Source organism: Oryctolagus cuniculus, chromosome 21, assembly GCF_964237555.1.
Source record: "Oryctolagus cuniculus chromosome 21, mOryCun1.1, whole genome shotgun sequence".
Classification (NCBI taxonomy): Eukaryota; Metazoa; Chordata; class Mammalia; order Lagomorpha; family Leporidae; genus Oryctolagus; species Oryctolagus cuniculus.
In genome coordinates, this window is record NC_091452.1 from 22,026,731 (window position 1) to 22,041,281 (window position 14,551).

Consider the following 14,551-nt stretch of genomic DNA (forward strand, 5'->3'; position numbering starts at 1 on the left):
TAATGTACAGGCCAAGGCTCCAGACAAGATGAACAGAAATGGAACTCAGATATCAGGCAAGAGATACTAACCTTGGATAGGAAGAAGAAAATCCCTCTGAGATGGAAAGATAAAAATCAAGTGAGTGTGAATGTACATGTATTTACAATTCAAGGGGTCTAGGGATAATAAGAAATAGATGGCATTAAAAAACCGATGATTTTATTTTCCCTGTAAAGTAGAAGGAAAAACCTCATGTGAGAAGATGAAAGCAGAAAAGTTTAAAGCTGATGGTTTGATGTTACTAGTCACTGTGGGAAGCAAAGGAGGAATGGATCTCATACCAGAAAAATTACTGTCCTTTTATCATTACTCCTTGGATCTTAGTGTTTACTTGACACATTTAACGTATATAGAGGAAATGCTCAACCTAATGTCTTCTTATATGATATAAAAATTCTTTTGATATTCATTTCAGCCATATTTTTCCATAAACAAAACAAAGGCATGAAATGCCACCTTTTAATTAATCATTTTATAATGAATAATTCTAAAACCATGCATTTGTACCACAATTTGAATCAATTTGAATTTTCATAAAGATTTTTCAAATCTATGATCTCAAATTTTGAACCCTAAAAAAATCCTCCTAATTTAAACAAAGAACTCTCTAAATCATGAAAGTGTTAGTAATTTTCCCTAAAGTGGAAAATATATTTATAAAAGTATGCTATTACTTGACTGGATTAAGATGGCAGAGTAGGGAGGGACATGGTTGCTCCAGTCTAGGAGACATAGTTTTAGAAAAGTGGAAACAGTGCAGTCTTAGGAAAGAGTTAGGGAGAAAACAGCAGAGGAAACTTTACGCAAATTGGAGGGACACAGTGGACCTACATGGAGGGCGTGGACACCCACAACTCAGGACCCCAGCAGCCAAGAGCCTCTGCACCAGCACTGGAGAGTGAGGTAAGACCAGACTGTAACAGCCCAAGACACTGGCTAAAAAGCTTCAGGAAGAGCCTAGAGAGAACCCATGAGAGCATAGAACTCCTGTGCACCATGAAAGGGGAATCTGTATCCACTCACAGATTCTCTTACTTGGCATTCAGGAGAAAACATGGTAGCACAGTGAAAAACCAGAGCAAGCCTCTGGTGCAGGCCTAGGAAAGAGAAGGAGCAACTGCTCCAGGGAGAGCTCTGAAACCCACCCCAATCCTGCCCTCCCACACAGAGAGCAGAGTTATAACCTGACCAGAACTGAGAAGAAATCAGAACAACACCTGAAACAGAGAAAGGGGAAGAAAAACGTCCCAGGCCCAAGCCACTGGAGATTTCCTACCTGAGGGAGAGTCAGGAGCAAATGCTCATAGCGAGGGCTAAGTGAAGACAACAGAACACACACTTGTCTAGCCAGAATAGAAGCCGGAGGGCACAGAGTACCCAACAACAGATCTGCTGGAGGGAGGCAAGCATGTGGGATGAGGCCCTCTCTGAGGTGCTAGCACAAAGAAAAGAATGGAGCCAACTTTGAGAAAAACCCTGGTAAATCAGCCTCCACCATAAGTACAAAGTAAACTAAATGAAGCTGAAGCCTGTGGTCGCCTGGGGATAATGAGAGCAACAACAAAACCCAAATTCAGCTCAGCTTTTGACCAAACTGACACAACTGCTAAAACAGAGGGCAGCAAAAGAAGAGACGTGACAATGACCAGGCATGAGTGCTGCTGACTTCGGTGTCGACTGTTCTGCTCAAACTTAGACACATAAACAAGAAAGAAAAGATAGCACACTGTAGCTGGCACCGTGTCTCACTAGGCTAATCCTTTGCCTGCGGCGCCGGCACCCTGGGTTCTAATCCCGGTTGGGGCACCGGATTCTGCCCGGTTGCTCCTCTTCCAGTCCAGCTCTCTGCTGTGGCTTGGGTCCCTGCACCCACATGGGAGACTAGGAGGAAGCACCTGGCTCCTGGCTTCAGATCGGCGCAGTGCACCAGCCGTAGTGGCCATTTGGGGGGTGAACCAACGGAAGGAAGACCTTTCTCTCTGTCTCTCTCTCTCACTGTCTAACTCTGCCTGTTAAAAAAAAAAAAAAAAGATAGCATACTGTATGTAAAGAGGCAATACAATCAATAGAATCAGCCCAAATATTGGAACTCTCAACAGAAAATTTAAAATAACCATGATTATGTTAAAGATCAGTGGGAAAGAAAGGGCTTTTAAAAATAATAGTAGAAATGGAAAAGTTATAACTTTATATGTCTCCCCAACCACCAGACTCTTAACTCCTTAAAGGAAGGGCCCAACGCAAATGACAGCAGACCTGACACTAGCACAATAAGACAACAAAAGGAATACTTTGTTGAACTTAAAAACTCTCAATTGACCTCTGGCAGACAAGAACTAAACGAAACTTCAGCCTATCACAGGTTCATAGAAAAAAACTTCTATCTTGGGTTGGCTTTTGCACCTTTACCCCTGATTATACAAATTAGCTGCAAATGCCTATACCCAGGGTCTGCATACTGCTCTGAGGCTGTTCAAAATATGTTCTTCAAAATGTGTTAACTTGGGGTGGGCATTTGGCATCCTGATTAAGATGCCACTTTGGACACCTGCATCCCATAAAGAAATGCCTGCATTCAAGTCCCAGCCCCACTTCCAATTCTAGCTCCAGTTGCATCCTGTGAATGCAGCAGGTAGTGGATCAAGTAGTTGGGTCCCTGCCACCCATGTGGGAACCTAGATTGATTTCCTGGCTCTTAGCTTCAGCTTGGCCTGGCCCTGGCTGTTGCAAGCATTTGGGGGTGAACCAGGAAATGGGAATTAAGTCACTCACTCATTCAATATCCGTCTGCCTCCTAATACATAAAATAAATTGTTTAAAAAAATCTGTTAACTTCCCTTGTGAAACTTCCTTAGGCCTAGATTCTGCCACTCTTTAAATTACTGGGTCACTTGGCCGGCGCCGCGGCTCACTAGGCTAATCCTCCGCCTTGCGGCGCCAGCACACCGGGTTCTAGTCCTGGTTGGGGCGCCGGATTCTGTCCCGGTTGCTCCTCTTTCAGGCCAGCTCTCTGCTGTGGCTAGGGAAGTGCAGTGGAGGATGGCCCAAGTGCTTGGGAGACCAGGAGAAGCACCTGGCTCCTGCCTTTGGATAGGCGCGGTGCGCCAGCTGCAGCGCCGGCCACGACGACCATTGGAGGGTAAACCAACGGCAAAGGAAGACCTTTCTCTCTGTCTCTCTCTCTCTCACTGTCCACTCTGCCTGTCAAAAAATAAATAAATAAATAAAAATAAAAAATAAATTACTGGGTCACCTACTATATCCAGGACTGTTAACTCCCTAGATCATAGAAAATGGATGTTCCCCTTCCTAAGACCAAGAAGCCACCTTGAGGACAATGGGCACAGTCTAAGATAGTATACTTCATATTATGCCAGCTCTTCAACATTTGCTGGGATAGTAACTTCATTAAAAAGTATGCAGGAGGAGGAGCAGCAGCAAGCAGGCATCCCCGCTTCAAGAAGGCTTTCAGCATGCCACAGCCCACAGGCACCCAGCATGCACCCTCCTGCTGCCATGACGACTAAGAGGAAGGTCAGCTTGGCAGAAGGGGCCAGGAAGGTAGAGCCTAAGAGGAAATCAGCGACGTTGTTGGCTAAACCTGCTCCTGCAAAAGGGGAAATGAAGCCCAAAAAGGCAGCCGAGAAGGGCAAGTCACCAGCTAAAAAGGTGCAAACAAAAAGGAAGAGAGGAGCAAGGGGAAAACAAGTTGAGATGGCTCATCAAGAAATTAAAGATGAAAAGTGTCCAACCTCTGATGAAGCAGAAGAGAAGGAAGCCAAATCTGGTTAATATCATCCACCCAGACCAAGTGGGATTTATCCCTGGTATGCAGGGATGGTTCAATGTTCAAAAAACAATCAATGTGATACACCACATTAACAAACTGCAGAAGAAAAACCATATGATTATCTCAATAGATGCAGAGAAAGCATTTGATAAAATACAACACCCTTTCATGATGAAAACTCTAAGCAAATTGGATATAGAAGGAATATTCCTCAATACAATCAAAGCAATTTATGAAAAACCCACGGCCAGCATCCTATTGAATGGGGAAAAGCTGGAAGCATTTACACTGAGATCTGGTACCAGACAGGGATGCCCACTCTCACCACTGCTATTCAATATAGTTCTGGAAGTTTTAGCCAGAGCCATTAGGCAAGAAAAAGAAATTAAAGGGATAAGAATTGGGAATGAAGAAGTCAAACTATCACTCTTTGCAGATGATATGATTCTTTATTCAGGGGATCCAAAGAACTCTACTAAGAGACTCTTGAAACTCATAGAAGAGTTTGGCAAAGTAGCAGGGTATAAAATCAATGCACAAAAATCAACAGCCTTTGTATACACAGGCAATGCCATGGCTGAGGAAGAACTTCTAAGATCAATCCCATTCACAATAGCCACAAAAACAATCAAATACCTTGGAATAAACTTAACCAAGGACATCAAAGATCTCTATGATGAGAATTACAAAATCTTAAAGAAAGAAATAGAAGAGGATACCAAGAAATGGAAAAATCTTCCATGCTCATGGATTCGAAGAATCAATATCACCAAAATGTCCATTCTCCCAAAAGCAATTTATAGATTCAATGAGATTCCAATCAAAATACCAAAGACACTCTTCTCAGATCTGGAAAAATTATGCTGAAATTCATATGGAGACACAGGAGATCTCAAATAACTAAAGCAATCTGTACAACAAAAACAAATCCGGAGGCATCACAATACCAGATTTCAGGACATACTACAGGGCAGTTGTAATCAAATCAGCATGGTACTGGTACAGAAACAGGTGGATAGACCAATGGAACAGAATAGAAACACCAGAAATCAATCCAAACATCTACAGCCAACTTATATTTGATCAAGGATCTAAAACCAATTCCTGGAGTAAGGACAATAAATGGTGCTGGGAAAACTGGATTTCCACATGCAGAAGCATGAGACCCCTACCTTACACCTTACACAAAAATCCACTCAATATGGATTAAAGAGTTAAATCTACAACCCAACACCTTCAAATTGTTAGAAAACATTGGAGAAACCCTGCAAGATATATGCACCGGCAAGGACTTCTTGGAAAAGACCTTGGAGGCACAGGCAGTCAAAGCCAAAATTAACTATTGGGATTGCACCAAATTGAGAAGTTTCTGTACTGCAAAAGAAACAGTCAGGAAAGTGAAGAGGCAACCGACAGAATGGGAAAAAATATTTGCAAACTATGCAACAGATAAAAGATTAATAACCAGAATCTACAAAGAGATCAAGAAACTCCACAAAAACAAAACAAACAACCCACTTAAGAGATGGGCCAAGGACCTCAATAGACATTTTTCAAAAGAGGAAATCCAAATGGCCAACAGACACATGAAAAAATGTTCAGGATCACTAGCAATCAGGAAAATGCAAATCAAAACCAACCACAACGAGGTTTCACTTCACCCCGGTTAGACTGGCTCACATACAGAAATCTACCAACAACAGATGCTGGCGAGGATGTGGGGAAAAAGGCACACTAATCCACTGTTGGTGAGAATGCAAACTGGTAAAGCACTATGGAAGTCAGTTTGGAGATTCCTCAGAAACCTGAATATAGCCCTACCATACAACCCAGCCATCTCACTCCTTGGAATTTCCCCAAAGGAAATTAAATTGGCAAACAAAAAAGCTGTCTGCACTCCATGTTTACTACAGCTCAATTCACAATAGCTAAGACCTAGAATCAACCTAAATGCCCATCAACAGTAGACTGGATAAAGAAATTATAGGATATGTACTCTATAGAATACTATATAGCAGTAAAAAAAAAAAAATGAAATCCGGTCATTTGCAACAAAATGGAGGAATCTGGAAAACATCATGCTGAGTAAAATAAGCCAGTCTCAAAGGGACAAATATCATATGTTCTCCCTGATTGGTGACAACTAGCTGAGCACCAAAAAGGAATCCTGTTGAAGTGAAATGGAAACAGTGACTTGATTGGCCCTTGTCCTGACTGTTGATGAACAACTTAATACTTTATCCCTTTTAGTATTTTTTTATCTACTTAATACTATTGGTTGAACTCTTTAATTAATACACAATTATTCTTAGGTGTTTAAATTTAACTGAAAAGTGATCCCTGTTAAATATAAGAGTGGGAATAAGAGAGGGAGAAGATGTACAACTTGGGACATGCTCAATCTGACTTGCCCCAAATGGTAGAGTTAGAAACGTGCCAGGGGATTCCAATTCAATCCCATCAAGGTGGTATGTACCAATGCCATCTCACTAGTCCAGGTGATCAGTTTCAGTTCACAATTGATCATAATGATAGGACTAAGAGTCAAAGGGATCACATAAACAAGACTAACGTCTGCTAATACTGAAAGAATTAAAAAGGAGAGAGTGATCCAACATGGGAAGCAAGATACTCAGCAGACTCATAGAATGGCAGATGTCCTAAACAGCACTCTGGCCTCAGAATCAGCCCTTAAGGTATTCAGATCTGGCTGAAGAGCACATGAGAGTATTTTAGGCATGGAAAGCCAAGACACTCTGGAAAAAAAAAAAAAAAAAACAACAACAACAACAACTAAATGAAAGATTTCTGTGAGTGAGATCCCAGTGGAAAGAATGGGCCATCAAAGAAGGAGGTACCTTTCTCTGAAGAGAGGAGAGAACTTCCACTTTTTTTTTTTTTTTTTTTTTGACAGGCAGAGTGGACAGTGAAAGAGACAGAGAGAAAGGTCTTCCTTTTCCATTAGTTCACCCTCCAATGGCTGCTGTGGCCAGCGCACTGCAGCCGGCGCACCGTGCTGATCCAAAGCCAGAAGCCAGATGCTTCTCCTGGTCTCCCATGCTGGTGCAGGGCCCAAAGACTTGGGCCATCCTCCACTGCACTCCCGGGCCACAGCAGAGAGCTGGACTGGAAGAGGAGCAACCGGGACAGAATCCGGCGCCTGGACCAGGACTAGAACCCGGTATGCCAGCCCCACAGGTGGAAGATTAGCCTATTGAGCCATGGCACCAGCCAGAACTTCCACTTTGACTATGACCTTATCTAAATAAGATCGAAGTTGGCAAACTCAAAAGGCTTCCATAGCCTTGGCAACTCATGACAAGAACCTAGGTTGATTACTGATGCCATAAACAACAGTGTCAACTGTTAAGTCAACAACAGAAGTCACTGTGCACTTACTCCCCATGTAGGATCTCTGTCCTTAATGTGTTGTACAGTGTGAATTAATGCTATAACTAGTACTCAAACAGTACTTTACACTTTGTGTTTCTGTGTGGGTGCAAACTGTTGATATCTTAATATATACTAAATTGATCTTCTGTATATAAAGATAATTGAAAATGAATCTTGATGTGAATGGAATGGGAGAGGGAGCAAGGAGATGGGATGGTTGCGGGTGGGAGGGAAGTTATGGGGGGGGGTGGAGCCACTGTAATCCAAAAGCTGTACTTTGGAAATTTATATTTATTAAATAAAAGTTAAAAAAATCAGACATCACATTTATCAGTGGTCCCTGTCTCCCTTCTTGCACAGTCCAGAGGAATAGCTTTATCAACTACTTTGTTAATATAAGTTTTTAGTAGCTCTTGAGACATTTTTTTAAGAAGGAGCAAAGCCTATCTCATCCCATTTTTAAAAGTGGAGATGATTTTTAAAAGATAAAATCATTTTTTGGTTAGTTACTTTTTGGTAAAACCAGAAAATAGTAGTATATTGAATTATGGGCAGCTTTCATGGTCAGTCTTGGATGTCAGCTTAATATTCAATAGGTAGGGGTGGTTTTTATATCTTATAATACAACATATACTAAATGGCAATTTGGAGTCAGAGTTGTACATTTAATCTTTAAAAAAAAAAAAAGACTTATTTATTTATTTGAAAGGCAGAGCCACAGAGAAGCAGAGGCAGAGAGAAAGAGAGAAGTCTTCCATCAGCTGGTTCATCCCCAATTGGCCACAACAGCCAGAACTGGGCCAATCTGAAGCCAGGAGCTAGAAGCTTCTTCTGGGTCTCCCACACAGGTGCAGGGATCCAAGGGCTTGGGCCATCCTCTACTGCTTTCCCAGGCCATAGCAGAGAGCTGGATAGGAAGAGGAGCAGCCAGGACTCAACCCGGCACCCATATGGGATGCCAGCACCAGACCACAGCATTGGCCCCCAGAGTTGTATATTTAATCTGTCTTAAATATTTTCAATTCTTTTCCCACTTTGTTTAGAATTGTTTCCTACAGAAAATCACTCCTTGTTGCTCTGTCAGAACTGTGTGCACTCTGTAACATCTTTCTTGTGGCAGTCCAGTTTTCCTAATTTTGTTAATGTGCTATGAAAAATTGAAAATTTGAGTATGTCATATATGACATTAAATTGTGAGTTGGGATTTATGTTTCACCAACATTTGAAGATATTGGCACTTGATATTCTCTTAAGGAAGACTTTTCCACCAAATATGAAGCTGGAACAATTTTTAAAAATAATGACAATTCACAGCTTTTTAGATTTTCAGTGTGTATGTTAAGAATTATATACAAATTGAAAATGTCTATGTACTGATTTTCAACACCAGTAAAATCTGAATTATGAATGAAAAACAAAAACGGTATTCAGGTTGAAAGACAATACAATAACTGTTCAAAACCAACCTGTGGTTATGGAAATTGTTCTCCTCTGTCCCTTAAGTAAAAGTCTTTCTAACAATCCATGCAAACCAGACCATTAGAACCTTGAGTACTACTTTGCTGGTTACACAAACCATCCACAGAACACCTGAACCTTTCTAATAGCTGATTTTATTATACCACATCCATCTAAGCTGGAAACACCCAGGAAACAGGGTGTTCTGCTCTACTGCTTCATTTAACACTGTTCCTCTAGAATTCCGGACAGCAGAGAGTACACTATAGATTCCATTTTGGCAGGCCAAATACTAGAATTATAACACATTAATAACGAAATACCTAAGGGAATTCCTGCATGTGAGGACCAGGAATCCCCATTCACAAAGTCTCTCCAAGAACCTGGATGGTACATTGAACAATTTGCTCTCACAAAAGAAATTCACCGCTCAGCTTTAGGCTACTTTCTCCCCAGAGAGTATTCTGTAATTTGAACCATGAAAATTGAACTCTCTCAAACACCCACCAGCACCATGACATTAGGTACTTTTTGGTACACAAGAAAGTGACAGACCCAAAGAATTAACTTGAGGAACCAACTCTGACCTTAACCGGCCTTTTCCTGGACTCCCCCTTGAAGTTCAGATTTTAAACTTCTACTGAGGGGATCTAAGACTGTGGTATCATCATCATTTCCTTACCTACAGAAGATGCAAGAAGCGTGTGATAAAAAACATATATTCAGTCCTTGTTCCTAGTTCTAACCCAAAACCCTTGGGAGTTCCCAAGTGACAGGAGAGCCTTTTGTTATTCATAACTAGTCCCTGAGTTTCTGCTAATGAGGTAATTCTTAGAAGGCCCCTAGACAGCTTCAGAACAGGGACTGGTTGCCAGAAAGATCCAGCCATAACTATAAGGCTGGACACTTCAGCCCCGCCCCAAAGGGCTAGATATGAGTACAATCATGCCCACTTAATGGAGACCTCCCTAAAAATCCTTTACCAATGTGTTTCACAGAGCCTCCAAGCTGGTAAACACACCGAGAAGCTGGGAAGATGATGTTTCCGGAGATGCCACATAACATTCACTACTACCCTCACCTTGACATATGCTTCTCTTCCATCTAGCTGTTCCTGAGCTGTAGCCTTTATAATAAACTAATGAGTGTCAATTAATGTGTTTTCCTGAGTTCTGTGGGTCGTTCTAACAATTTTAGCGCCAGTTGGTTAGAAGTACAGGGACTTGGATTGGCATCTGAAGTCAGGCAATGTTTTGGGACTGAGCCCTCAGCCTCTATGGTCTGCACTAATTTTGGGAAGTACTAAGTATTTTGTGTCAGGGAAAAAACCTGAGACACAAGGAGAGGAATCAAGTTGTCATTTAAAAGAGCCATGCCAAGCTGTATCAGATGTCATGTACTCGGCCTCATGAATCCTAGCACATTAGATTGTACTTTTACATTACTTTTTAATGAGATAAGACAAAGATAAACAGTAATCAAAATAAATACATGGTATTTTATGAAGTGCTGTGGAAAATACAATGAGAGTAAAGGTAGTGCTGGGTGGGGTGAGAGCAGGATAGGTTTGATGTAAAAGGTAACATCTGAGCAAATAGCTAAAAGAAATGAGGAATTTAACCCTGCAGGTAGCTGGGAGAAGAGCACTTCAGGCACTGGGAAGAGCTACAACAAAGGCCCTCAAGCAGAGGAGGACTTGGCATATTGGAGGAAGGAATTTTGTTTGGCTGGAGTGGAGTGAGTGATGGGGATAGCAATTGGGCATTAGTGCAGAGCGGCAATGACGACTAGGTTATGTCAGTCACTGTGAGCCATTATAAGAACTCTGGCTAGTAGTTGGGAAATACGGAGCTACATAGGGTTTTGAGCAGAGAAGTGACAGGATCAGACTTACCTTTTCAGAGGGTTACTCTGCTTGCTCTGTTAAGACTGGACTGTGGGGGTCAAGGATAAAGAACACTGAGATCTGTTAGGAGACCATTGCAATAATCCATGTGAGAGATGAGGTGGTAGTGCAGAGGCAGTAAGAAGTAGTCAGATTCTGGATATATTCTGAAATAGTGGTAACAATATTATCTGGTGGTCTGAACGAAGTCAAGGATACTTCCTAGGTTTTTTTTGTTTTTGTTTTTTGTTGTTGTTATTGTTTTCGCTTTTTGCTTGAGCATAACCTGGGTTTACCATCAACTGAGGCAGAGAAGACTGTGGCTGGAGTTGCCTTTAGAAAAAGTGTATGAATTCAGTTTTGCACATGTTGAGTTTAGGATACATAAACGACATCCAAGTGAAATGTTAAATAGGTAGTTCTATATGGAAGTGTGGTGTTTGGGAGAGAGGTCTAAACTCTAATACAAGGTATATTTGCATTTAAAGCCACGATACTGGATAGAATTGTTGGGGGAATGTAGAAGGAAAAGATAAGAAGACTAAAGAATGAGTTTGGAAGTGCTCTACTGGCATCCATATGAGATATCAGTGTTGCAGGTGGAGGTGTTAGCTGTTACAGCACAACACCAATCCCTCACAAATTATTTTGAAAATGTTACCTTAAAGAAAAAAAAAAAAAAAAAACACTGGGGCTGATGTTGTGGCATAGTGGGTAAAGCTGCCACCTGCAATTCCAGCTTCCCATATGGGTGCCAGTTTGTGTCCTGGCTGCTTCACTTCCTATCCAGCTCCCAGTAAACGGCCTGAGCAAAGCAGCAGAAGATGGACCAAGTACTTGGACCCGTGTCACCCATGTGGGAGACCTGGAAAAAGCTCCTGGCTCCCGGCTTTGGTCTGGCTCAGCTCTGGCCATTGGCAACCATCTAGGGATGGTTCATAAGCAGATGAAAGATATCTTTTTCTCCTTCTATTCCTCTCTCTCTTTCTCTATAACTTTGACTTTCAAATAAAATAAATAAATCTTTTTAAAAATCACCTATTTAAAGTATTTGGCACAGCAGTTCAGGTGCTGTTAGGAGGCCCACATTACATATTGGAGTGCCTGGGTTAATGTCCTGCTCTTGTTCTGATGTTGGCTTCCTGGTAATGCGTACCCTGAGAGGCAGCAGGTGATAGACCAATTTCTCCTTGAATTCCTACCACCCATGTGGGAGATTCATACTGAGTTCCAGCCTTTCAGTTTCATCTTGTCCAGCCTTGGTGGGATAGGCATTTGGAGAGTAAACCAGTAGATGGAAGATCTCTTATCTCTGTTTCTCTCTTTCTTTTAAAATTTTAAAAATTAACCAAAAGATAGGATTTTATTGTATGAATACTATTAAAAATGAATACCATATTCATACTGTAGCTTTCCATGGCATTATTACCATTAGGTGCCCATCACTTCTTGGTCCTCTTCTGTGGTATGAAAGGTGAAAGGAAGCAGTTGTGTTTGTTTTTTAAGATCTTTATAGTTATTTTTCTTTGACTGGAGTTTATGGTGTATTCATGGAACTTTAATTCCAGTAATAGTACTTTGTACTGTAAGTTGAATTATCTCTCTTTTTTTTTCCCACAGGCAGAGTGGACAGTGAGAGAGAGAGACAGAGAGAAAGGTCTTCCTTTGCCATTGGTTCACCCTCCAATGGCCACCACGGCTGGCGCGCTGCAGCCAGCGCACCACGCTGATCCGATGGCAGGAGCCAGGTACTTATCCTGGTCTCCCATGGGGTGCAGGGCCCAAGCACTTGGGCCATCCTCCACTGCACTCCCTGGCCACAGCAGAGAGTTGGCCTGGAAGAGGGGCAACCGGGACAGAATCCGGTGCCCCGACCGGGACTAGAACCCGGTGTGCCGGCGCCACAAGGTGGAGGATTAGCCTAGTGAGCCGCGGCGCCGACCTGAATTATCTCTTATTTGAAATGCTTGTGCTCACAAGTGTTTTGGATTTTGAATTTTTAAAAAATTTGAAATACTTGCATATATCTAATGAGATACATTGGGGATGGGACCCAAGAGTAAACATGAAATTCATTTATGTTTCACAAATACCTTTCACACATAGTCTAAAGGTGATTTTTAAAGTATTTTATAAGTATTTTTAGTGTACTTTTGTTTTGACTGTGACCTGTCACATGAGGTCAGGTGTGGAATTTTCTACTTGTGTCATTATGTTGAAACTCAAAAAAATCATGGATTTAGAGCATTTCAGATTTTGGTTTTTGAGTTAGGGATACTCAACCTATATTTGTAGCTACCCTGTTCTGGAAACTCTCTTCCATTGGTTTTCATGATACTCTTACAGTTCTTTCATTTTCCTTGTATAACTAACTTTCTCTCTCTCTCTCTCTCTCTCTCTCTCTCTCTCTCTCAAGAGGTGGGAGGCAGCAGGTAATAGACCAATTTCTACTTGAATTCCTACTTGACTTTCTACTTCAATTCATCTTGCTCCAGCCCTGGTGGGATAGGCATTTGGAGAGTAAACCAGTAGATAGAAGATCTCTGTGTCTCTCTTTCTTTTAAAAATTTAAAAAATTAACCAAAAGACAGGATTTTGTTGTATGAATACTCTTAAAATGAATACCATATTCATACTGTAGCTTTCTATGGCATTATTACTATTCTTACCACCTCTCTCTTAAGAGGTGTGGGGGGAGAGAGAGAGAGAGAGTGCACTCGAATCAGCTGGTTCATTCTCTGAATATGTGCAGTGGCTGAGACTGGGCCTCCCAAAGCTGGGAGCCGGGATCCCAGTCCAGGCCTCTGGTGTGGGTGACAGGAACCTAACTATTTGAGCCATCACTGCTGATGCACGAAGCTGCAGTTAGGAGCTGGAGCAAGGTCTTGAGCTCAGGCACTCTGAAATGTGATGTGGGCTTCCTAACAAGTATCTTAGCTGCCAAGCCAAATGCCTGCATACTTTGCAAATTCTTATATCTACTACTTTTTTTAAAATCCCATAAATATAGAAATCCCTCCAGAAACTTTATGCTAGTAATTCTGAGAATCTGTGATAACTTCTAAGATTGAATGAATGAGGAAGGACATCAGTGTTGGAACCAAATTAAGGAAGGGGCTAGTTAATTTATTATCAAAATTAAAGATGAAAATCAAGCATTAGAATAGATTATGTATCAAATAGAAAAGCTAGAAATTCAGTAGTAAAGTAGTTGTCATTAGAAAACTCCATCTCTTTGAGTCTGAGCTTCATAATTTACAAGGCTTTAAAGCCCACCTGATTATTATCAAGCCCCTTCTGTTCTATTTGCCTCTCAGTCAAAAAACTTATCTGTAACTTAGCACCTTTCTTAGCTCCTCTAATAATGACTCTGTCCTTTATCCTAGACCCTGTCTAGCCCACTTGGGCCTCATTCCTTTGTAATCATAACCTCTACTCTACCACCAATGGCTCTACTCCCAACCTGTGTGTACTGATGGTCCTCTCCCCCACTTAATGTTGTATGATTGCTCAGAATTTCTCTACAGACAAACCCCGCTACCTGCAAAAGTTGAGTGGCCTTTTTTCCCAGTCTTGGCTGGAATCAGCTTAAACCACATCCATCAAACTGTCCCCATAAGGGTCTCTGGAGGGATTTTTATATTTATGGGATTTTACCCCCCCTCCATTTCCTCTCCTCTATAAAATCTTCTCATTACCTGGTTAATGCTACTCTTAGGATCATTGGTTACTATTCTCACCCTGTCTAAAGTGTTTAAGTGTTTACAGCAGGTTATAATGAAACAAACGAAGGCCTTCAACAACCAGATGGTCAACCAAATGCTGCTACGGGAATATACTTGGCTCCCCACCCAGGAGACAGCGGCCTGAGACATTGCTCCATGCCAGCGAAGAGTACCTCGTCACCCCATGTCAGCAGGAAGTAGCTCTGAAGACAGATCATCGTCCCTCTACCCCTCCTGGATTTTGGGGACTAATGTAAT

The 14,551-nt window shown here is 41.7% G+C and overlaps 1 protein-coding gene and 1 pseudogene across 5 annotated transcripts in view; both read right to left on the reverse strand.

The window, feature by feature from the left end:
- LOC138847457 (E3 ubiquitin-protein ligase RNF170 pseudogene) overlaps positions 1 to 3,560 on the reverse strand; it is a 71,099-nt pseudogene extending 67,539 nt beyond the window's left edge.
- TTC28 (tetratricopeptide repeat domain 28) overlaps positions 1 to 14,551 on the reverse strand; it is a 689,946-nt gene that overhangs the window by 593,956 nt on the left and 81,439 nt on the right. The window lies entirely within an intron of this gene.